The sequence below is a fragment of the Anguilla rostrata genome, chromosome 7 (assembly GCF_018555375.3).
Source record: "Anguilla rostrata isolate EN2019 chromosome 7, ASM1855537v3, whole genome shotgun sequence".
In the NCBI taxonomy this organism is placed as follows: Eukaryota; Metazoa; Chordata; class Actinopteri; order Anguilliformes; family Anguillidae; genus Anguilla; species Anguilla rostrata.
This window is the reverse complement of record NC_057939.1, coordinates 46,539,627-46,565,524: the sequence shown is the minus strand read 5'-3', so window position 1 is coordinate 46,565,524 and position 25,898 is coordinate 46,539,627. Positions and strand designations below refer to the sequence as shown.

Here is a 25,898-nt window from a genome sequence, read left to right as displayed (position 1 = left end):
TGGAACTGACACTCGGCAGACCCGCGCCAACTCCTCCACAATCCCGCCTCTCCTCTGCTGGGACTGGGGGGGGGGGACCGAAACGCTCCATACTGCCGATTACAGACAATTCCGGGCCGGATTCCTGGAGAGGGAGACGGTGCGGTTTCCATCTGGACTCCATCTTTGTTTGCGCGTATTATTCGGCAACGACAAACCTGAATCGGGCCAGGCCTACGAAGAGGCATTTCCATATACTTCATAAACTAACACAAATATACAAACAAAATAAAGATCGAAAAGCGCCTCTTCCTCCAGTGGGAATGAAAGAAATGCATGCAAATCCCGGTTTATTTGGATATTAATTTAAATAAAAACAGGCAGGGGGGCGGATCTAATCCGGCACCAGGTGTGGCGTCCTTGAGGTGTGACCGTGACCGCCGGGCGTCGCCGGCGCCAGGCCCTGCCGCACGCCGGACGGCGAGGGAGGCTCCGCGCGGCGGGCGTGTCCCGCCGAATCACCGCCACCAGCCAATCAGAGGCGGACACGCCCGCCCCCCGCATCGCCCGCCATAACCTCTGCCCCGGACCGACTTCTGATCCGGGAGAGACGGGACACGCACACAGTCACACACTCACACACACACAGTCACACACACACAGTCACACACGCACACGCACACACACGCACGCAGTCACACAGTCATACACGCACACACAGTCACACACGCACACAGTCACACACGCACGCAGTCACACACGCACGCAGTCACACACACACACGCAGTCACACACGCATGCAGTCACACACGCACACACACACACACAGTCACACACGCATGCAGTCACACACGCACACACACACACACAGTCACACACGATCAGCAACACGCATGAATCACAACGCAATCAACGCACCCGGTCCAACCACGCCCGCGTCACACCGCACACACCGCACACAGCCCACGCACACGCCGGTCCACCACGCCAACACCGCCACCAGACACATCAGAGCACACGCCATGCAGTCCACACACGCCAACTGCACACGCACGTCACACACGACAACGACACGCACAGCGTCCACACGCACACACTGCACACACACACGCATGCTGTCACACATGCACACAATCACACACGCACACAGTCACACACGCATGCAGTCACACACACATGCACTCAGACTGCCACATGCAGTCACACTCGCACATGTAGTCTCACATACACACGCACACACACACACACACCTACGCCCAAGGGCAGAACACCCACCTTGTTAAGGGGAGAGAGAGAGAAAGAGAGAGATGGCTAGATAGAGAGAGGGAGAGAGAGAGAGAGAGGCAGAGAGTCTCGGGTGAGATTGGATCCAGACATGCTTGCTCACGGATAGAATTACATTATTGATCACCCGACAGATTGCGTTATGAGGGACCCTCAGATCCGTGGTGCTGCCATGTACCCTCGGGTCCTGGGTGGGGGGGGGGAGGGGGGGCGAAGGAGGACAGGACGGAGGTGGGGTTCTGGCCTGAGGGAGTTTGGATTAAATTCAAAGAAGAGCGAATGTGTGTGCCTGGACTCTGACGGGACAAAAATAAATAAATAACGGAGACAGCGCTGATCATCCTACCTGTTTCTTTACAAAGAAAGGGAACCTTGCCTTTTTCATTTAAGCTGAAGATGATGGTTAATTAAAAAGCACTCACCAGAACTGCACAGACAGATTCGTAGCAAAAACACCGAAAATGGTCCAACTGCCATAGATGGGAAAACAAAACATTTAACCCCCCACCCCGCCCCCCTGGGCCCCATGTGTTACTCGACAGATCCATCAAAGTGTTAAACGCGTTACCAGGAGTCATTTTCCCATGTAAGACCAGCTGACCCAACACAGGGCGGGTTATTTTTAGTCGGCCACTTCCATCACAGTATTTAGGGAGCACTCCAGCCCGCGAGTTGGTGTCTGACACACGACGGGACGCGCGATATCAGAAGTGGCAGAGAGGGGAGCTGATTAGCTGACAGGGGCCGTTTCGCACACCGCACCACTTCCTGCGCCCTTTCCCCACCCCTCAGACTGGCCTCTCAACTCCAGGGAATGCTGGGAGGCAGATCTGACAGCTCCCCTCAGGGGGAGGGGGGGGGGGGGGGGGGGGGTCCTTATCGCCATGGATACAGTGCACCCACTCCGGTCATGTTCTGATAGGGCGGCTGGAACATGTTGGGGGTCGCGGGGAGTCACACGACCGCTTGAGCAATTTCCCGTCACCGCGACAACGCCGAGGACCCGGAGCGCTGCCCAACGGTCGAGCGTTTAGCCGGAACTTTCCGGCATGTGTCGCACTTCGATATCACTTTGCGGTTTTGTTTAGTTTTTTGAGCCTCGAAAGCAAAAAAAAAAAAACTGTCAAGGACAACACAAAAACATCACATTCCTCACCTCCACGCAGCTGCACATCACACCACACGCCAAACGCGCCCTTTAACCCCGATCACAGCCCTGTGAAGGGAAACGCGTTCCCGTGTGACTAATTATCTGTGAAACCACGTCGCGTGCGAAATGCAGACGTCGGATGAGGAAGCAAAACTGCGTGGAGCAGCCGTTCTCTGGCCAGAGACAAACCGTGACACACGGAGAGGAGGACTGCCATTGGACCTGGACCAGAAAGCACTCACAGAACACAGGTAAGCTACAGGACTGTCAGTAGACTTGGTTCAGAAAGCACTCACAGAACACAGGTAATCTACAGGACTGTCCTTAGACCTGGACCAGAAAGCACTCACAGAACACAGGTAATCTACAGGACTGTCATTAGACCCGGACCAGAAAGCACTCACAGAACACAGGTAAGCTACAGGACTGTCCTTAGACCTGGACCAGAAAGCACTCACAGAACACAGGTAATCTACAGCACTGTCAGTAGACCTGGTTCAGAAAGCACTCACAGAACACAAGTAATCTAAAGAACTGTCATTAGATTTGGTCCAGAAAGCACTCACAGAAACAAAGGTTATCTACAGGACTGTCAGTAGACCTGGTTCAGAAAGCACTCACGGAACAGAGGCAATCTACAGCACTGTCATTAGACCGGTAAAAAAAACAGCACTCACAGAACACAGGTGAGCTACAGGACAGTCATTAGACTGGGACCAGAAAGCACTCACAGAAACAACGGTTATCTACAGGGCTGTCATTAGACTGGGACCAGAAAGCACTCACAGAAACAACGGTTATCTACAGGGCTGTCATTAGACCCGGTCCAAAAGGCACTCACAGAACACACATAATCTACAGCACTGTCAATTAGGCCCGGCTCAAACAGCACCCAGAGAACAGCAGCAATCCCAAGGACAGAACAGCCAGAGGAGGCTGCCAAACTGCACTTACCCAAATCTCACTGGAACCTTTTGAGTCGCAAACACAAGAGCTCGCTTATTTTCTTCTTCACGTCGTATTTACTTTTAATCAGTCAACAAGATAGTGAGCCCAGCGACCAGGCACACTGCAGCTCTGCTACTCTTCAGCCAGAAAAAACGACCAGACTGAGCAGCTTGTCTCTTTTTAACTCCCGGTCCAAAAAGGACACGGGGAAAAAGGGAAAAAAAATTGGAAAGTGCTGCAATTCGGAGGTCCAATTTGGCAACCCGTTCGCTGTAAACATTGTGGCTGCCGGGGCATATGGTGGGTTTTTTTCTTTTTCGAGAGGGCCGTGTGTGTGTGCGACAAGACTCCCGTAATAAAGTTCCCTGACCCCAACGGCAGCTCTTCTCCAGCTAATCACTGTAATTAAAGGTCTGCGCGGCTCAGAGATCAATGCCGCGATTCAGCCAGCGGGCGAACGAAAGAAAAAAGAAATGAACTACAAAGCAGGGACGACCAACAGCACAGCCGCCCGCTCCGCTTCGCTCACATAAATACACGCTCGTTGTGCCTGTTAGGAACGAGGGTCAAAGTGATGTCATTCCTTTTTTTATAAAAAGGAGGGGGAGGAGGAAAAAAAAAAGAGAGCGGCACGGCATTTGGTTTAGATTAAAGGCTCCCGCCTTTATTTGACGTCGATGTAAACGGCGGGAATTCTGGGAAACGGGCTTGGCTGAGATTGAGAAACCCAGGCGCAGGGGCAACGGCCCGTGCCGAAATCAAACTAAACTTTAAAGAGGGGGGGGAAGAAATCCAGGCGCTGAGCCAGCGGCCTGCAAATGAAGGCCATTGTACCGGGGGGCGGGGGGGTATCGATGGGGGTCGCTTATCGCATACGCAGACGCCAGATGCGAGCGTAGGAAAACAAGCCCGCGCGCGGACACGCGAACCTCAGACGGTGTTTACAGAAGCTGGCGATAAGCGGCGGGGGAGCAGGAGCGGCCCGCGCGCTCTTTCCTCCTGGCAGTTGCCGGGTGACTCATTACGGACGAGTGCCTGACTTCGCTCCCGTCTCGCTGGCTGCAGCCGTTACACCTCCCCCGTTAGGGTTAGCGTCTGCGTAGAGTGGAATAGCGAACCCCGGCTAAGGTACCTCAGCGAGCTCCAGTAGGAGGGTTTACACTACTGATGGGAGACTGAGCTTTCATGAACACCCCCCCATCCACCCCCCCAACCCCACGCCCCCCACGGGTGAGGCTACGACATGGAATACCCATGGAAAACCCAGCCTGTCAATCACAGCCTAGCCTGAACCAATAAAAAAGGCCATTTTGTTCTCGACATCAGAAATCACAAGTAGCATAATGGCAGCTCGTCACATTTTTTATTTCGCGAAGCCTTGGGCTCAGCTAAAATTATCGTCCGTCGTCTTTTTAGCGATGTAGCGCTTTTAAAAAAAAGTGTTAAAAGCACTTGACAAACGAACAAATAGAAAACAATAATAAGAAGTCGAACGTGAACGTGGGCGTTGGGACATAAAAGCGTAGCTCAGGGGAGGGCGCTGACAGCAGAGGGAGGGGGGGCGTCCCCGGCCCGCTCCACAGCCGCCGTGTTAATGGGCATCGCTGACATTCCACAGAGCAGCGAGGCTCCCATGGAAAGCCCGGCCTGTCCGTCACCACGGAGACGACTCCTTCCTGCCGGCCGGCGAAATAATCACTCGTGTCTCTCTCTCTCGCTTTCGCTCTCGCTCTGCAACTTCTCTCTCACACCGTTTTTATCACAACTTCTCCCCCCTTCTCTCTCTCTCATCCTACCTTCTCTTCATCTCCGTCCTCTACCCCGCTTCTCTCTCTCCCTTTCCCTTCTCTCTCTCATCTCTCCCTTCCTCCTCTCTTTCTCTATCTATCCTCCGTCTACTCACTTCTCCTCCCTTCTCTCTCTCTCATTCCCCTTTTCCTCTCTCATCTCTCCCCTTTCTCTCTCATCTTCTCCCCCTTTCTTCTCCTCCCTTCTCCCCCCTTCTCTTTCTCACACCTTCTCCCCGCTTCTCTCTCTCTCCCTCACTCCATTTACCCCTTTTCCCTCTCTCTCACTCCTTCTCCCCCCTTCTCTCTCTCTCCCTTCTCCCTTTTCTCTCTCTCCCTTCTCCCCCTCTCTCCTTCACTCCTTCTCCCCCCACTTCTCCCTCTCATTCCTAACATGTTTTTTTTTTACATACTCACTGGGGACAGACAGGGCCTGACCCCCACAAACCTTTTGATCCAGCCTTTCCGTGAGAAAAGCCATTCCTCCCCGTCGAAGGAAAACAAGGCCCCGGACCGGAGCGTGCCGCGGCCTCTGGAATGCCGAGCTCGCTGGGGAACGGCGTCTCCGAGCGCACGGGAACCGAGCGGCGTCGGCCCGGTAACGGCTCTCCGAGCCTTAATTAGACGCCGGCGACCGGGCAGACGCCGGGGGAAAGGTGTTCTCGCGCCCCGCCGGCGTTTGGCAGGGAGTTAACGCAGGCGCTATCCCGCGAAAACGTCTGAGGTGGCGGCCATGCTGCTGCTGCTGCTGCTGCTGCTCTGGTACATTATGAGGAAAGCCATAAATCAAGAGCTCTTATCTCTTCATCTGCCTTTCCAACTGACCTCCAGCTCATGAATTCATTCATTCTGCGGTTTGCATACACGCACAGACACACACAAACACTTGCACAGACGCATATGCACACGCAAAACACATATGAACACAGACACATACACACACACACAAGCACACACGGAAATGCAGACATGTACTCTCAAATACAGGTATGTGCCGATACATGCACACCTCTACAAACACACAGGAAAACAAAAGTGGGTACACACATACACATAAATTCATGTATGTACTTACATATGCTCACACATGTACATGCACACAGACATGAAGGTCTCCAAGTCATTTGTAAAATGAAGAATGTTCCTCAAAGAAGAATCTAGAAAGGTGCCCAATGGGTTTTTGTAGTCTATTATTCACCTTCACCACCCCCCCCCTGCACCCACCCCCACCCACAATGGCCCCTTATTTTGGCCCCCTCATGCTACTGGTGCCAGTGACCTTCATCTCCACCTGTTGCCATAGCGACAAGCCCTCCTGCATCTGTCAGACCTCACCCAACCCAACCCAACCCCAGCCAAGCCCCCCCCCCCCCCCGAAGCTCACCCCCCCAAGGCCTGGCTAGGGCCCAATTCCAGTGGCAAATTAAAAACCCAAAACACACACACAAAGAAACCACACGCACGCACAGGGGGGGCCTTCCCAACTAACCGCTGAGACCGAGCAGCTAGCAGGAAGCAGTTAGCGGGAAGCAGTGAATCAATGAATTACCAGCACCACTGCCGAAAAGACCCATTAGAAATAATTCTGCCGCGACAAAACGGATCCGTTCGACAAATAACGTCGGAATTTTGCCATCTGCGCGATGAGCCGTATTCTCAAGTGACTGAAGGCGGCTTTCGCACAGCTACCAAAATGGGAAAAAGGCTCCAAGGCTCGCTTCGAAAATAAATTCATTAAAAATAAAAAAAGAAAAGAAGAAGAAAATCCCAACAGGACTCCAGTGCCTCAGAGGCATCCTGGGATACCTGGTCGTGTTTTCAATCGCCCCGCTCCTCCAGACGGCTGAGTCTTCAGAGTTTCTGAAAAAGCCGCAAATTAACCGCCTCTCGATCTCCGCCAAAGCGCGTTTATTTCATTCCGCGGAGCGAGGGCGAGCCGCAGCGCCGCGTAGCATCAGCGTTCGCCCGCTAACCGCCCCCCCGCCGACGCCGCGCGAGGAGGAGCGGTTTAAATAGGCAGCGCTTGACTGGCATTACCGGGGCCTCCAACAGCTCTCTCCCCACCATCGCACGCAGAGCCAAGCTAGAGCTTTAAAAATAAATTCTGTTTTTCTCCTGATCCGGGGGAGAGAACAAAAAAAAAAAAGCCCAAATAAATGGATTTTTCTTTGCGGTTGTGCGCCGCGCGTCGGCTCCAGATGGCACAGAGGGAAAGGGGGCGCGGTACGGAGCGCGGGCAGCACGGGCAGCGCCAAGGGGCGGAGGGCTCGAGAGCGTCGGAGACGGCGACAGAACGCCGGCGACGGTTTTTTCGCGTTCCTCGCACCCTGGGCACGCCGGCTCGGTCACCATTTCCTCATGTCGTTTTTTTTTTTTTACCATGGAGATGGTGGATCTCTCACCCCATTGGTTGGGGGTGGAGAAGGTGTGGGGGCCAAGGGGTGGGGGTCCTTTAACAGAAGCCTGCTCTGGAGTGTGAAAACAGAGTGGTGGTGGAGTGATATGGGGGCTGGGGGTGGTGCGGGTGATACAGAGTTGGGGGGGGGGGGGGGGGGGGGGAGTACAGGGGGTACAGGTGATATGGGGTTGGGGGGTGGAGTGCGACGGGGTTGTGGGAAGGTGGGGGTACGGGTGATACACAGTTGAAAGGGGGTGGAGTAGTACAGGGGGCATGGGTGATACAGGGTTGGGGGGTTGGGGGGTTGTGGGTAGGCGGGCGGTGTAGGTGATACTCCGGTGGGATCCACCCCCGTGGTTCGGCAGGCTTCCACATCTGCTCGTTAGAGGCCGTGAGAATGAATGTGATCTCACCTCTCAGCCGCGCCGCCGCCCCGCCGCCCCGCGGCTTCGTTAGCGCTCGCAAACGAGCTCGGGGAGGCGGGAGGGAGCCGCGGCGTGGAGAGAAGCTCTCGCAGCCAGGGCGGGGCGAGGCACGGCTGGCAGGCTCCGGCGGCTTCGGCGGCTTCTGTAGCGCTTTCCATTCCGTCGGCAGCCAATCGCGGTCTCGGAAACGAGGCGCGTGGACGGCGATGCCTGGTCGACCGCAGCGCGCTCAAAACCAGCGGACCCGACGGCCCCTCGGGGCCAGAGTCTGAGATTCCTGGGAAAACCGGAGCAGAAGGTATCCGTTTTCCCAGTTTCTGCCAGCGAAGCATCGGAGTACAAAAGCCCTGGTGGGGGGGGGGGGGGGGACCAAGGCGAATTACCCGCTCCAGCACCGCCACCATGACGCACGTGATCTCACGAGCAATGACTCACGCTTCCCGAAAAAACCAGGTCACATGTTGCATCTGGGGGCAGCCCGGCACATTCCCAGCCCTCAGCGCCCACCCCCCCCCAACCAGGAGCAGAACGGGAGCCCTTTCAGTAACCCTTACTTTAGCACCCCTCCCCCAAACCACCTTTATGCTGAAAACCACTGGTCACCCCCCCCGGCTCACACAAAGACAGGCTCCCCTGCTGTGGGGAGCAGTAGACGGAGGAATGAGCGGGGACTTCCTCGAGTGTGGAGAAAGAACAATGCTATTCTGCAGGGCCGCTCTTAACCCTTTAAGGTGCAATATCACAAACATGCGACTAGAATGTTTGTAACGGAACATTCTAGTGCTGCTGTAACAATCAACGGAGTTCTAGAACACTGACGTAGAACGTTGAAAAAGCATTCCGAAAAACGTGTGCGTCAAAGGGTTAAAAATAATAATAATAAAAAAGAGACTAATGTAGAACACTCAGATGTCAACACGCAAGGACTCTTATTTTTCCTTTATTTAACCAGGTATAGGTCATCTGAGAAAGCAATTCTCTTGCAGTAAGGGCCTGGGGAATCAAAGTGGCTAGCAGGGAATGTTGGGGATTGTGTAGCCAATCAAATGTAGTAGGGGGGGGGGGGGGACGATTGGATGGTCAGAAGTGGAGAGGCAATTTTTGAGAGAATTTGACCTGGACACTTGGGTCAACACCACTGCTCTTTCAAAAAAAAGTGCCACAGGATCCATGGCGACTACTGAGTCAGGACCTTGATTTAACATCTCATCTGAGTGAACTCAAGCTGCATCTCACTTTAAAACTCCTCCTAGGCGGGAGGCATGCTTATCCCTGTGTCAAAACCACCGGAGAAACCCGAGGAGCTGTGAGCTCAACGCAGGAATTCCTTTTTAACGATGAATGCCTGGACAAGTTCCAACTACGTACATTCCACAAGTCTCCGCATCCTTATCTTCTTTACAAGCGACAGGAACGGACTGCGATGAAGCCTGTGACGTGGTGGGTGCTGGGGAGGGAGCGAAAAAGGGGGGGAAGCAGAACGGAAACGAAAGCCTGATGAAGCCCAGAAGGAAGTTCCAGAGTTCTTCCAATCCAGAACTTTCCAGGATAGTTTGCAGTTTCATTTTCAGAAACAAACTTTGCCCGGGGGCGTGTTACAGCAGGAAGTCTGGGGCTCAAAGGCTGCCGGGCTGTGCACGTTGTAATTTAAAGATAATAAGAGCTTTGTCCTCTTCCATTCATACCGCTGCTAGAGCCCAAGCACGTGCACTCGAATAACACAGGGCTAACCCCAGAAACATTAAAGGGTTTATTACTCGGCTTAGACATTATGGCATTTTCAGTGAGGCGGAAATATCCTCTTATAAATAAAAATAAATAAAAAAACAGAAAAACGCACGTATGAAATATCCAAGGTGTCATTTCTCGTGTGTTTACAATAAGTAGAATTATATTTTTAAATGTTTAATACGTTGATAAGAAATCAGGAAAACCGCGCCTATGAGAGAGAGCGAGAGAGAGAGTGGCATATTGCCGTACCGAGAGACGACCGTTTTAAGTTGCCTCCCGTGAATGCCCGGTGAACAGATGGCTCTTACTCGGGCACGTGGCCCAGTTCAAGCTTAGGGGGTGTTTTGGTCGGGGAGTCGGGGGGCACACCCGCCCAGCCACCCACCAACCCCGCTCGTGCCCACCAAACGGGGACAGGCTATTCTTTAATCCCACGCGCTGGCACCGCCGGCAGGAGAATCGTTTGTTATTTAATGAGGATTATCCTCTCTCCCGGATGCAGCGTCTCAGCGTCTCATTTACAGCATGTTTGCATCTGGGGAGTGAAGATGGGGGTCCTAAAAACAGTTCTAAAGGAAGACAAGGCTGTACAATTGCCCGTTTTGGGCCGATGCCGGGACAGCCCGGTACGGATTGACAAGGCAGATCAAGAGATTCTGGACTCGCATGAATAAAGCCACTGTTCCCATTTTTTCGTGAATACCAACAAACCCGTGAAACTGCTCAACAGTAGCTACAAAACAAAAAACAGATATGCGGTCTCTATCTCTCTCTGTGGTTTTATGAAATTTCACGGACACTCTGAAGCAAAAGTCATCTGTTCTGAATGATAAAACCAAGAGTTTGGTCTCCGCACTATGCCGGTTGGATTCTTTATTCCCACCACACCGTTCTACGAAATGCGATCAAATTTACATACTGTAGCATACGCGCCCTTCAGTGCGAGCGCTGTGATTCACTTGTCATTAAACCCATGGTACCAGAGAGCCATTTACAATTACACGGTGTCCACACAGCACAGTTCAGGCTACATAACATCCAGTGGAAAAATACAAACACTTTATACACTCTAGGCAGAATAGCCAAAGACAGTGCTGAGGCTACAACTGCCGGTCGCTTATCCTATTCACAAGAAAACAATGCAAAAGATGATCGATGCAAACACTGTAGGCTACACACAAGTGTCCCAGTTCATGTTGCAGAGTGCAACATGCAAAATTATTCTGTTTTGCTCGAAAAATGAATCGTGGACTTTAGTATACGCCCGACAACTACTCTGTATCAACAGATAGGGCTTTTCTACAATTATGTTTACGCTTCGATTACCAAGAACAGCAATTGTGCCATTTGCCATAGTAATCCAGTGTAAACACGCAACACTTCGTGTACATGCTAGAATCAGTGCATTCAATTGCTCTCCGGCTAAATACATTGTCAGAACATAACGGTTATAGCGAAAGCGTCAGCCTATACGTACCACCTCATGTTCTAATTTCTGGAGGCTAAAAACCAAATCGGACCTTCGATCGACTATCAATACATACACATTAGCATACACAGACATCTACGTTCTTATAAAGCTCAAAGTTTCGTGAGAAGTGCCACAGCGTAACACAGGCGAGCCCGCATCCCTTGAGCTGCACCGTATCGCAGTAGCCTACAGCCTGGAAGCAGGCGGCGGTAGCCCGTGCTTACTGTAGCTAGGTAGATTACGTTTACTCTTCACAAAAATAGTTACAGTGCTGTTTAGCTACACCTGGTGCAGTCATTGGTGTTTTCAAATCAATGTGTATTTATTTTTCAGCCGAACAGAAACATCACGTTTGAACAGGCTATTGTGTTAAGGAGTGAAAATTATTATTCAACTTACCTTCAAAGCAGTGATTGACTAAACTGATGCGGTCCAGATTTGTTTTCCCCCTTTAAAAAAACAAAAATAAAACCCGATACACCATGCTGGGGGAAAAAGTTCACATCTTACTCTTCGCGAAATCACAGAGAGGCTCGCTAACATACAGCACCATTCCCTGTGAGCGCTGAGCCCGGACTCAATCCTAGGAACAAGGACACGGGTTAAATGAAAGAATCCAACAAAAAACAGAAGACGTTCTCCACGCCCAGGTAGCAGGTCACATGATGAGGCCAGGTGTGCTTTGCTTCAACATGCGTTTCTGTTGGAGACACACCTGTGAGATCCGTTCACATCCGCTCCGACCGACATCTGAAACAGGAAATCGAAAAAAAAGACTACAAGGGAGAGAGTGAGCGAGAGCCCGACCGTAAGAACAGCGAGCGTGCAGTTGCCTACTCCCCACCCCCTCTGTACAAAAAAAAAAAAACAATTTCTGAGTGGATCAGTTTACGCGAAGGCAGGGAAAAAACGAAACACTAGGAAAACACAAGAGAACAACCAACGACCTCACTGTCCTCCCCCAAATTAATGACAAATGGGAATGTCCCAATAATATCTTCGATCACAGCAAATTTATTGTCTCCTCGTTGCTTGTTTGCTTGATTTGTTTAAATCGCGGTGATTCCATTTTAATCCCCTGCAGATTAGTGTCGAGGGGAAGATTAGGGACGTTTAATTTACCGGAAAACCTATACAGATAATTTGGTGCAGGCAGTATGTTTTCTTTAACCTATTTTTTTATTATTAGTATAGGGGTCAGATACTGTACATTGTATACAGCGCACACTTTTAAATACCTGGGTCATTCACAGATCTGCAATTACCCGACTGTTATGATGCAACGTGTGGAAATAATGGTAACCTTGTGTTCAAAGATGACACAATAATCACTGCCATATGGTGGAGGGCACGACTTGCTCTGAAGATATTACACAGTAACTGTGGAGCCAAGCGCAACCGTTATATTAGTCTACAGCTGCAAGGGAATTGAGGTGAAATATGTGAAATGAATATATAAAGCAAGTCTTTCACCTCAAACACAAGACCCTGGGTGGTTCAACATTTTGGAAGTTTTGTAATTTCCTATGGTGCAGGAAGATGTTATTCTGGAAACAATACATATTTTTTGCACTCCAACGTGCAGGAGACAAATTTGTGGTTTCAAATGTTTTAAATACCACAATGGTGGACTAATCAGGGTAATACGTCAATATTGTGAATCGTCTTTTAATGATAAACACATTAACTTCATATTTGTACCCGTGCTTATGAATAAAATATGTTTGTTACTGTGTATTATGTGTCTATTTTATTATAACTGGTTTTAAAATAAATATGAAGATCTGCCAGCATTGCTTAATAGCTTAATTTGCGCACATTGCAGTTTATGTCAGCCGGCTGAATGGACAGCTTACTCCCTGTCAAATGCCAGGGAAATCTCTAGTAACCGTTTAAACTCCGGGCTGGGTACTACACATCTGTCTCTTCGTCGTGTAACCCAAAATCGGGTGCATTTTTGAAACTATTCCCAGCTCTAAATTGGCCCAGAGGTTCACGGTGTAATTACAGTCGCTCCCTGTCAGGACGACCGAAATGAGAAAGCTGACGGCACTAACAAAATCTTTGTTTAGGAAACAGATTGTCAGGAGGTTAGGCAAGAGCGAGCACATTATAAACACAATTAGCTGGGTAAGAGACATTTAATGAAAGTGAGAAATGAGTTCTTTTTTTTTTCATTTCCCTTTGACCTCCATATTTTTTTTCTCATATTCTGAGCGCTGAGTGTGTCTGCACTGCAGTCCTCATGGGTTGTCCTGAGGTGTTGCCTGGAAAATTTGAACTTTGATCCTGAATGTCTGGATTTGGTACAGCACAGATTTTGTCCCCATCATTGATCATTACTCCAGGCTTTTTTCAATTCAATTTCCCTTTTTCTGGCATTGGTTTTTGTCCTCTGGCATTTAACCTGGTCTTTTTAACAAAGACAAAAGTTAATGTAATTGAAAATTGACTTATTTGAGCAAAGATTCCATTTTTGTTTTTGGAATATGCTTCCATCCCTTTGGGTCATAAGACCAAACTCTTTTAACCATTTAACCCGGCTGCTTCATACGAAAGAGAATAGTTCAATTCATTTTTGACAATACTTTATTTCATTTAATCTTTATGTATCCTAACCAGGCAGGCAGGCCAATCAAGACACAGAATCTCTATGGGGTCCAACATATACATATTACGTCACCATTTATGTATTTGCACAAGTAAACAGCGGAAGAGTCCAAAATCATCTAATGATAAATTTGTGGGAATTGAGCTACGTCCCCCACGAGGGTCTGTGGAGCGGCTGGTTCCGACGGGGGGAGGAGTCTGGCAAGCCCGAGCGTGCCGAGCTGAAACCAGGTCACTCGTATCGCCCGCGTCAGGCTGCCTGCGCCAGCCTAGCACTCGTACTGATCCAGTGCATACCGGAGCTTAGCCGGCATTATGCTTTTCCGAGCCAGCGCGCGCTGGCTGAGTGCTCTATGAGTATGCAGAGTCAGACCAGTGTCAGACTGTGCTGTTAACCCACGTGGGGCCATCGGGATGGGGGGACGCGGGGCAGCGCCGATTCTCGCAGGGCTGACGCTGCTGACACCACAAGGAATGTGGCGCACAGAGAGAGAGAGAGACAGAGAGAGACCAACCACCCCAAACATAACCATGTACCTATTTATTGATTCACTCCTGCTGCTGTTCTTGCTGTTATTGTTATATAATGTTACATCTATCGTTGTTATTATTATTATTATTATTATTATTATTATTAATAATAATAATAATAATAAAATATTATTATTAAATTAATTGTATTATTATTTTACATTTTATATGTATGCTTTGGAAATAATTACAACTGTATTTCATGCCAATAAGGCAACTTGAATTTGAGAGAGAGGGAGACTTTGTCTTTTGACATCCTTTAATAAACCATATCACCTACAAACAAGTAAACTACCCAAGACACGTAGAAATAAATGACCTGTATGAATCATGAAAGAGAGAGAGAGAGAAAGAGAGAGAGAGAGAATGCTTAGTCATATACATTAAATTGTTACAATCTATCACACTATTCCATACAGGGAGACAGAAAGAGAGGGAGAAAATGAGAGGAGGTAGAAGGAATGAAAGACAGTGAAAGAGCAAGAGGTAGAGAATGAAAGAGCAAGGGAGAAAGCACATGAACGAGAATGAATCAGAGGGGAGAGAGAAAAGAGAAAATGAAAGGGGAAGAGAGAATGAGAAAGAGAGAAGGGATGAAGACAAAAGTAGGTAAGCCCCCTCGACCAAGAGGCTCAACAACAGCCAGAGGAAATGAAAGCCCAGCCCAGACATCAATGTGAGACCCAACAGGAAAGAGACCATCCCAGAGACCGATGGGATACCCAACAGGAAAGAGAGACCATCCCAGAGAACAATGTGAGACCCAACAGGAAAGAGAGACCATCCCAGATATCAATGTGAGACCCAACAGGAAAGAGAGACCATCCCAGAGACCGATGTGAGACCCAACAGGAAAGAGAGACCATTCCAGAGAACAATGTGAGACCCAAAGGGGGAGAGACACCGCCTGTACAGAATGAAATAGTCCAATTGTGTTTGAACTGTCTGCCAGCCCTGCTGAGTAATTCGGAGGCATTACAGTGAGAACTCTAATAGCGCTGGAGAAATTGCTTTGGTCTCAAAGGCATGTTCCTGCAGAAAAAATATCTGCTTCTGACTGAATTAAAGAGAGCGGAATCAGAGGAGAGAAAAAAAACAGAAATGATTTATTTTTATAATAGACTTTGGCGCGCAGTCTTCCTTTTCAAAGAGTCTCTTGACCAACATTCAAATTCAAAAACAAACACACAATTATCCATTTTAATATTTCACTTTAAATCCCCATGGTTGTCTCTATTGGTAATCCCCTCACAATGAAAACATACCATCCTCAATCCCCACACAATTTCAGAAAATGGAAACTTATTATTTTAAAAAGCAATCTTGTCCTGCTAAGTGATTGTAATGCAATGAATATAGATACTGTTTCAAAATCTGAAAACACTCCACGTCCTTTGAAAATTGTGGGTTTTGTTTGACAAATAATTCTGTTGCTTTAGTTTTGTCAAGGGATCTGAGTGGTTTTTCTTCACGTTTACAAGAGGTCATGAAAAGCTAACAAGCCCAGTGTGGTCAACTGGCTGGCAATATGTATGTAGAGTGCCCTCTGCTGTTGTGGAAATGTAGTACAGGTAGTCACTTTTTCCATGACCTTGAAAAATGAGATAATTTAGATTGGACTTCACACAATGTGTTTCATGATCTTTAAATAATTTTAATTTGTCAAGTATAAAAGCAAAATGTGGATATTATAGAGGTTATATGGATTTTATAATCATCACAAGGTATAGTGACATCATGACAACACAGACATCATGTAACATTAGTACACATTAGACTGATATAGACTGCGTACAGACAGTTGACCCAAATCAATTTTTTTCCCCACACATATCTGCAAAGTATCTAATCTTTTTCTTAAAGTTGAAAAACCAAATAATCCCAAGGAATTGTATATTTTCCCTTCTGATTTTGACCATTCGTACATGGTCCAAAATCCAATACAAATCCAACAGCTGGCCACACGACTTGTGTCTCGAGTGCTTTTCTCCTGTCTCCTTGCGATAAAGTGTTGACAATGTCATGACAGAAATAAGACAGACAGAACTTGTTTAAACACACACGTCTGATCTGGCCATTTGTAAAAAAAAAAAATTAATTAATTGTGTAGACTGTCAACCAAAGCTGTCAGATTTGAAGAAAGCATCCGATGCGAGCAGTGAGGTCCGCTGTGTAGACACGCCTGCTGACTCGGTCTGCAGGAAGTCGAAAGTGTGGCACGAGGATGAGGAACAGACAAAGGCAGGCCGATAGAGAGCACGTACACAGGAAACGGACCAGGTGGGCTCATCTCCGAGGAAGATCAGTCATCAAGACAATGAGCAGCTAGATTTAGCCCGTTATTATTATTATCTTTATTATTATTAATCTACCCTCAAGTGCATTATCCCTTTATAATGAATCAGGTGAGCTAGTCTCCAAGGAAGAACCATTCACAAGACAAAGAGGAGCTAGATTTACACCCATTCTGGATATTATTATTATTGCTATTGTTATTATTATTATTATTATTATTATTAGATCCCATTCTCTACATTCGAGTGCATTCTCCCGATATTATAGAGTGTCGCGGTGCTGAAGGAGCTGAATTTGTGTGGCACCTCACTGTGAGAGGAGACATCTGCTCCACCACCAAGGACCAGCTGGAGAAAACCACACCCGAACAGGACGAACCGCAGGCAGCAGGGAGCAGGATGGCAGGACCTGCGGGGTGTGTGTGTGTGTGACAGAGAGAGAGAGGGAGAGAGAGAGAGAGAGAGAGAGAGTGTGTACATGTGTGAGTCTGTGTTTGCGTGTGTGTGTGTCTGTGTCTGTGTGTGAGAGAGTAAGAGAGTGCGTGTACGTGTGAGTGTATGTGTGTTTGCGTGTTTGTATGTGTGTGTGTCTGTGAAAGTGTGAATGTGTGCACCTGCCCGTGTGTGTGTGTGTGTGTGTGTGTGTGCTCACTGTAACTTATCACTCAGATCAGTAATTAAAAGAGGCAGAGTCTCAACAGAGCTTAGGTTTGTGAGTGCATGATTACAGGCAGGGCTGAGTGGGAGTTCAGACCAGATAATACCGGTGACATTCCACAGCCTGTGCACAGCCAGGTCCAGGTGTATTTGCTGACCCATTTAAGGTATTTGTTCACTTTTCTTAAAGCTGTAGTGTAAACCAAGTGAAAACATTATTGCCTCTGCCCTGCCTCCAATTCCCACAATGCATTGCGAAGCTGGTTTTGCAACATCTGTTCATAAACCACCAGCCTGGTGTACTGAGGCAAAATATAGAACACTGTATATGAGTATTACAAGCACACACTCACACACACACACACACACATACGCAGAATTGTGAGTGTGTTGAGTGTATTTAATTAAAATTCACTGGAGTGCTTTGGAACTATTTTTATGCATTAAAATCAACTGTTACCAAGTAAATTTATTTTGAAGAATGAATAATAACAACTTTTCTTTTATAGATTAGGCAGTAAATTATGGGCTTGATGGGAAGGTTTGCCTGTAATATGTTGTCCAGGCATGAGAGGGTTTCAAAGCTGTTTGCATTCTTATTAAAAACAAGAGCTTATTGGTATGCTTGCCTGCTACATTAAAGGGAGAGGATAACAAATTCAATATCAGATTTTCAATGAAGTTGCCCCCTAAAGGCCAGGACCCGGATCCTTAATGTCTCTCAGAATAGGAGTGCCAGTCTTGGATCAGATTTGCATTTTAGCTCATAACGTAAGAGATCAGCACTCACACTCTGAGATACTTTATAAATGTGGATCAACATTTCATACGAGGCTGTAGCATGTGTGTGTGTGTGTGTGTGTGAGAGAGTTGGTGTTGAGTTAGTGTTGGTGTGTGTTATTGGTACGTGTTAACCTTACTGTGCATGTTAGCAGTCTGTGTTAGCTGTGCATGTTAGCAGTCTGTATTAGCTGTGCATGTTAGCAATATGTGTTAGTTGTGTGTGTTAGTTGTGCATGCTAGCAGTGTATGTTAGTGGTGTGTGTTGGTGCTGGTGCGTGTTAGCTGTGTGTGTTGGCTGTGCATGTTAGCGTCGTGCGTTAGTGATGTGTGCTTGCGCTGGTGCGTGTTAGCTGTGTGTGTTGGCTGTGCATGTTAGCGTCGTGCGTTAGTGATGTGTGTTTGCGCTGGTGCGTGTTAGCTGTGTGTGTTGGCTGTGCATGTTAGCGTTGTGCGTTAGTGATGTGTGTTTGCGCTGGTGCGTGTTAGCCGTGTGTGTTGGCCGTGCATGTTAGCGTTGTGCGTTAGTGATGTGTGTTTGCGCTGGTGCGTGTTAGCCGTGTGTGTTGGCCGTGCATGTTAGCGTTGTGCGTTAGTGATGTGGGTTTGCGCTGGTGCGTGTTTTGGCTGTGCATGTTAGCGTTGTGCGTTAGAGATGTGTGTTTGCGCTGGTGCGTGTTAGCTGTGTGTGTTGGCTGTGCATGTTAGCGTGGTGCGTTAGAGATGTGTGTTTGCGCTGGTGCGTGTTAGCTGTGTGTGTTGGCTGTGCATGCTAGCAGTGTATGTTAGTGATGTGTGTTTGCGCTGGTGCGTGTTGGCTGTGCATGTTAGCGTTGTGCGTTAGTGATGTGTGTTTGCGCTGGTGCGTGTTAGCTGTGTGTGTTGGCTGTGCATGTTAGCGTCGTGCGTTAGTGATGTGTGTTTGCGCTGGTGCGTGTTAGCTGTGTGTGTTGGCTGTGCATGTTAGCGTCGTGCGTTAGTGATGTGTGTTTGCGCTGGTGCGTGTTAGCCGTGTGTGTTGGCTGTGCATGTTAGCGTTGTGTGTGTACTGAGGCCTGGACAGCACGCACAAGGGAAGGGGAGAGCTGGCTGAGGTCCTGACCCGCTGTCTGGGCCGAGTGAGCGAGCGGTTTGAAACAGGGAAAAGCCGGTGCCAGGCGCGATCCGGAAACGCGCGCGTGCTTTGGCCCGGACCGCGCTGGACGGCTGGGCATTATCTGGTTCCGGCCAGAGCTTCGGCTTGAAACGGTGCCACTGCTCAGCCATCTGCTGCTCTCTATTTTTAATCTCGCAGCCCAGAGCTTTCTGAAACACGGTGTCAGAGGCCTTCATACCGACTCTCGTGTCCGACATACCCCTCTACGACAGGCTCCGTCCCCGGAGAACCAGAAAAGCCGGCCCGAATGCTGATCCGCCAGCCAAAATGCTGATCCGCCGGCCAAAATGCGGATCAGCCGACCAGAATGCTGGTCAGCCGACCAGAATGCTGATCCGCCATGCCAAATGCGGATCTGCTGGTCCTAATGCTGCTCCGCTGGCTGGAATGCTGATCCAATGTCAGAGATGCTAATCCACCAGCTGGAATCCACCAGCTCAAATTCTGATCCACCAGCCTATATGCTGACTTGCCAGCCCAAACACTGATCTGCCAGCTCAAATTCTGATTCGTCAGCTGAAATGCTGACCCACCAGCCTACATGCTGATCTGCCGGCCTGAATGCTGGTTTGGCGGCCCTAACGCTGATCCGCCGGCCCGGCGATTCTGCTGCAGAGGCATTCGCTCTGTCTCTCAGACAGCCGCAGGGGTCTTCCCTCCCTTACAGTCAGCACCCAGTTCGGACCCATAAAGGCAGCCGGGGTGAGTTTAATGGGCAGTTAGCCGCTTTATCTGTCCGTGTAAATGCTGAGTCACTGCGAGAGCCTGAGCGCCGTGTGGCTCTCCAAGGGCCAGAGCGAGCCATTCCGAGCTCCGCCCCGTTCTCCATGCCCCCCCCCCACTGAAACGTAATAAAACCAAAAACATCCTGAAACAACTAACATTCCAGCACTTCACACTGGCAAATATAGAAATTATTGCCACTCTCCATTATATATTGCACCATTTTACACTGCTGTATTTTCATTATTATTTTTATTATATTAAACAAAGAGAACACAGTTACATTACATTGCAATAAATGCAGTTTCTGTCTGACTGTAGAATAGTTGCCGGTTGCGCGTCGGCTGTTTGTCTGAAGCACCGCCCGCTCGAACAGAGTCAAGTCTAGCGCTGTATAACAACAAACAGACGGCAGCCATTGTTTCACCAAGTGCAAGCTGTTGGCTCGCCCGCGTTCAGCGTCACGCTGCCTTTGCTTCCACCATTTGGACTGTATGCGACAGAGAAAAAGCAGACGGTTGGGCCATTCTGTTTCACGGTCAGTGATGAACACTCAGTCCTGGGGGATCTCTCCTTAACCATTACTGCCCCCTCTGGCCACAAGTAGCATAACACCTGCTAACAGCTGCTAAGCAGGTCCTACAAAATTCTAAAGCTAAGCAGGTGATTGGTTAATACTTGGATTGGCGATCTCCTGGCAAAACTGAGTTGCTGCTGGAAGCGGTGTTGGTGGGTCAATGGGGGGCGCTCTTCCCTCTGGAGCCAATTGGAATCCAATGCCTCAGCACTGTGTTGTAGAAGGTAAATATCCCTTAGTACATCTGACGGACTGCACAATCCCTTGCATTCCCTATCCACATTCATTGCAGGTTGCCCCTGCCAAAGAAAATTGAGTTCTCGGTCGTCCTATCTGGTTAAATAAAAAAAGAATAATAAATAAATAAAACTCTGGGCATGGTACGCAGTTTCTAGCCATGGGGAATTGTTGTACAGCAGGTTTTTCACAAAATTATTTTTCCACTTGGCATCCATCCCGGTGGTTAGATGTTCAGTTCAGGTATTAGACAATTGCACTAAACCTTTACTGTTTTTTAATTAAGTCCAGAAGCTAAAATGCTTTCGGTATGGCACACACACACATACACACACACAAACACACACAGGCAAGAACATGCTCTTGGAAGCCCATACTCCCCCCCCCCCATCTGAATCTCTTCTGCTGTTGCACGCTGGGAAATGGCGGACGGTTGCATGCGACGCCAGAGCAGAGAGTGCCATTAGTGGCGGAATTCAGCCGAGATTAGAGCCCAAACTCTGTGTAATCCACTTATCGGCATACCTGTCCCCGGCTTCCCGTAATTCCGCCCGCGACGCGACGCTAAGCCCCGAGACTCGGCCCGCCGTGTCTGTGACAAAGGCAAATCCCTCCGTAACTCATCTGTGCAGGAAACCTTTTCACTAAACCTTCCGCCGCTCGCTCGCAGACACAGCCTTTCGAAACGCCAGACGTGAGCCTTTTTCAGCAATCGGCAACCACGACCGCCATAATGGCGTTGCGAAAAGACTCGTCCTAACTTCAGGATCAGCTTGTTGTCATGCTCAAGGCCTATATTCCGTCCGCTTTTTTTTTTTTTTTACCGCCTGAAAATCTAATTACCCATTTTGAATCGGAGCCATTTCTTTCTTTTTTTTTAGATTCTATCAGTGAAATGAGACGTTCCAAACTGCGGAAGTCAAATATTTATCCTCTTCACTGAGCAGGGAGCTCTGACCTACAGCTTGAGTCTGAATATGCAGTTTCAGCCCCACTAAACAGGAAGTAATAGTTTCGGAAGCCACGACTTAACTGCAAAACCAAATAAGACTTCAACGGTCACATGCATGCACATGTATGTAAAAATGTATTCATTTTATCTTAACAAACTTACTTTCACCTTTATATCATGACTTTACTTGTACTTCCTGAATTGTGTCCTTTGTTGGAAAACAAGAGTATTGCATATGAAAAGTGCTTTGTAAATTTAAAAAAATGAACTAATTAATTATTATTATTTATAATAATAATATCATGTATGGCCAATGTTGGTCATATCCAAGAAGGGCTGGTGCGGGTGCAAGTTTTTGTTTAAGCCCAGCACTAAGACACCTGATTCTACTTATACTTGACTGAGTAGCTAATTAGTTAAACCAAGTGTCATAGTGCTGGGATAAAACAAAAAACTACACCCACATTGGCCCTTTTAAAAAAAGTTTGGACACCCCTACTGTAGCACATATAAGCTGAGGTAATTAGAGAGAGGAAAATGAGGCACAGATATCTGTAGCAAGATCACCTTTTAGCACCAGCTTTAAGGCAAAATGACATCAAGAAAAAGACAAAACCGATTTTCAAAATGCTGGCAGGCCGCCATTTTTAATCAATTTTCCTGCTTTGTTTCCGTGTGCAGGCAGGAATATAAACATTTTCATTTATGTGACAAATAGCTAAGTGGCTAATAAATAAATAAACGAGTGTGTCATTGACCTTTAAAACCAGCAAACTATCCAGCTTCACCAATTCAGTGATTATGAAATACGGAACTGAAGAATCAAAATGGAGATAATGAGATCTTTTTTTTTTTTTTTTTACAAATTACAGAATTAATTCAGCGCATCAATATGGCCTCATCAAAATTCAATTATCTCTCATCAACCCTGAAAATCAGTCATATTCTAATTAATGTTATCTTCATATTCCCCCAGGGTAATTACTCAAAACTGAAGGTATGTCATATTAAAGGTGGCAAATATAATTGTTAATTTACCCCATTAGGTGACAATTAATTGTATTTTGCTAAATTATGCAAAGTCAGGCTTCCATTACAACATTTACCCACTCCTCCCGCCCGCCCCAGTTCTCAAACAATAATCCGCCAAGGCACAGTACATTCCTCTCTGGCAAAATGAGTTATTTGTTTTATGACCATAAGTTTCCCGCGTAATTATCATAATCTTCTTAATCAGAAAAAGCTTTCATGGAAATCTCTGCCCATTACAGTAGGTGCATGGCTGAATGGCGTTGAATAATGGACTCGAAGAGGCAGCACAATCCTATGCAATGCGATGCATTCTAACAGGGCAGATTTACTGTGTCTTTCACACAACCTTCATGTTACAATCCCAGGGTTGTAATAATATATTTTGCCAATATATTTATAAACGTCATACTGCTAACCTTAGTGTGTGACCTTCACCCCTTGACCTTGAGATGTGTAGCATTATACTTTTGCATGTCTGTATGCATATGCGAGTGATCTTGTTTGAGTGTATACTGTGAGTGTGTGTCTGTTTTTGTATATACTGCATGCCTGTGTGCACATGTGAGTGTTTGTGTGCACATGCATGTTTATGTGTGTGTATGTATATGTGTCTGAATATGTGTTATATAATGTAAATGTGCACATGTGCATTCCTGTGAGTGTTTCTGTGTGTATATGCCTGTGTGTACACATGTGTGTGCGTGTACCCTTGTGTGCATGTGTGTGTACTTACCTGAATGTGAATGTGAATGCGTGAGTATGGCCCTGCGCGTGCATATGCATGCGTGTGTTTGTTTGTTTCTAGCAGAGCTCCACACAAAATCAATGAAGTCTAAATGAGGAATGAATGATGTCAGAGATGTCAGCCGCAAAGAGGTGGATAAATCTCCCGGCGCACGTAGCGGGACGTACCAGAACACTTAGCCTTCGTTTGAAAAATGCCCCTGAATCCGGCGCAGCCACTTTCAATTTGAGTCCCTCAGAGTTCCGCGAGTCGCCATTATGAATATTTACCGTTATTGTCACAAACTGCAAAGCAGAGACTTAATACTGAATAAGAATTTCACAGCCGCCCTGTAAAAGGGGGTAAAAGTGAGTGTGAATGTCGTTCCGCGGGTGCGATGAGAGACGCGCGACGAGAGCTAAGCGATGTTTTTCGGCATTTCATGCCAACTTCAGCTTTTAATTTTTTAATTAGCCCAGTCATTAATTTGATTTGACGTTTATTTATTTTTGTTCTATTAAATGAAGAGCTACAGCTGCGGACTGCTCAGGCATAGGTGAACGCACACAGAAGTGAGTCGGAGCTGGTGCGCACAGCTGTTGGGAATATTAAATCGGAATAATTGGCTTGGAACAAAAGCCAGCCAACAGACGAGCCCTCCAGGAGTGGAGTCTGGTTTAAATGATACTCTGGGTTTTTTTTTTTTTGCGCTTGATACGCCGGGCTGTTTGTGCTTGATTCTCCTTCTAGAATAACCAGCACCTGATGTTTGTGCGAGAAGCCAGAGCTGGAGCTTTTAAAGCCCGAAAGTTGCTGAGCCTTAAGGAACGCTAATATGATCGTAATGTGGTGGCTTTGCAGGCTAGCAGCCAGGCCGGCTGCTCATGTTAATGTGATGATGCGTGTTTGTACAGAGAGGGTGGTATGCTGGTGTAGAATGCTGCTCTTGCGTCTCCCCAGGACAAACAGACAGACACTGGCTTCCACATGACGTGCCTCCCTGAACTGCATGCTCCAGTCCATTGGTTTCATTTGACAATCAAAACACAAAGAGAATTACGCACATCTATAGAATTACACATATGAAGACATATGTTGTCAATGTCTGCTTATACAATTACAGTGCTCATAGCTGTTGCATGCGTCAGATGGCCAAATTCTGTTACCCAATTCCAGAAAAAAGAAGCCAATATCATGTCTGGTGAACTCCAGGATTCCAAACTAAGAGTAATGACAGAAAATGGGGAAGTTTACAAAGAAGGGCCTTATAAATAAAAACAAAATCCAATGCTGAGTGCCCCTCGTGGCAAGAGAGGGCCAACCTACTTGTCTATGTAGGATGTGTACCAGTCACCAGTAATAAATCTGTGAGCTGCATGGTAAACAGCATCTAAAGGCTTGACTCTGTCTTTAATAACGGAAGGAGAAGCCAGGAGTTTAAACTAGCAATATGCTTGCATTTAACATGACTCAATTTTGTAAACAGCGCCCTCATCTGGCCATGAAACAAAGCACCATAGAGCTTTTCCCACACAGCAGTGAAGTGAGAATATTAATCGGTAATGACTGTATAAAGTTTTAGTTCATTGGTAGTGCAGGTTTTTTAAATTATCATTACAGTTATACGGCTCATTTTGTCACTTCATGTGTATATTTCCTCTCCAGTGAGGTGGCTGACATTCCTCCTAATTCCATCTATAAAAATGAGATCTTGAAGCCTTTTCTCTATTTTCTACTTCCTCATCTCTCCCCCACCCCCACGTTCCCTCTCACTCTCTCCATCTCATTCTTTCTCTTTCCCTCTCTCCGTTCCCTTTCATTCTCTCCCCCTCTGATTTTATCTCTCCTTTTGCTTTCTTTTCCTCCCTCTTTCCCCCACTGCGTCTCCACTCTCTAGCTCTCACTCTTTCGGGCTGATTTGCATTCAAAAAACTTTATTGACATAGGTCCTCTCCAGCCAAAGTTCACATACCAGTAATACTCTACTGGCACATTTGGGAGTCTAGCAGACCACAGATAGCACTCAAAGCAAACACCTATGTTTACATTCATGCCCCACTGAGGAGAGAAAACTCGAAGCAAAGAGAGAATATTTGCGTTAGTGCTTGCCAGTGTGGCATTGGTTTGAAACAGCGCCCTCTGCCTGACACCAGAGCATTGCAGCCCAGCTCAACATTTGCACCTGTATTATTATTACTCCAAGATCAGCACGCAGGGAGCCACTGCACAGCCCATCAGCCCTACGGCAGGGTCACCTAGGAGACCGGCCTCAGCCAATCGCCGCAGGGCAAAATCCAGATGACTGCATTGCCCCCGAGTCATCAACGCCCCACTGGTTATGATTTGTGTGCAGAAATGTCCGGGGAGAGATTACTTTTCTGCGGCTGAGGCTGGGATTAACCGCTTCATTTAACAAGATGAATCGCCGCTTTTTGGGCACAACGGTTTCAAA

The 25,898-nt window shown here is 47.6% G+C and overlaps 1 protein-coding gene and 1 long non-coding RNA gene across 3 annotated transcripts in view; both read right to left on the bottom strand.

Annotated features, from left to right (window-relative positions):
- The window catches only part of LOC135259867 (plexin-B2-like), a 107,696-nt gene extending 95,758 nt beyond the window's left edge, over positions 1–11,938 (bottom strand). The window contains exon 1 of one of the 2 annotated variants that reach the window (XM_064344727.1): positions 11,573–11,938. The gene's annotated coding sequence lies outside the window, so the exon portion shown is untranslated. Of the gene's footprint in view, positions 1–3,367; positions 3,706–11,572 lie in introns of those variants that run through there. The other variant, XM_064344728.1, reaches the window with a different exon arrangement.
- Positions 11,939–15,397: 3,459 nt separating this feature from the next.
- On the bottom strand, positions 15,398–23,901 carry LOC135259866 (uncharacterized). Its single transcript, XR_010331418.1, has 2 exons — positions 23,635–23,901; positions 15,398–17,017 (listed from the first exon to the last, which is right to left on the bottom strand). It is a non-coding gene; the product is annotated as an uncharacterized LOC135259866 (long non-coding RNA).
- Positions 23,902–25,898: the final 1,997 nt, after the last annotated feature.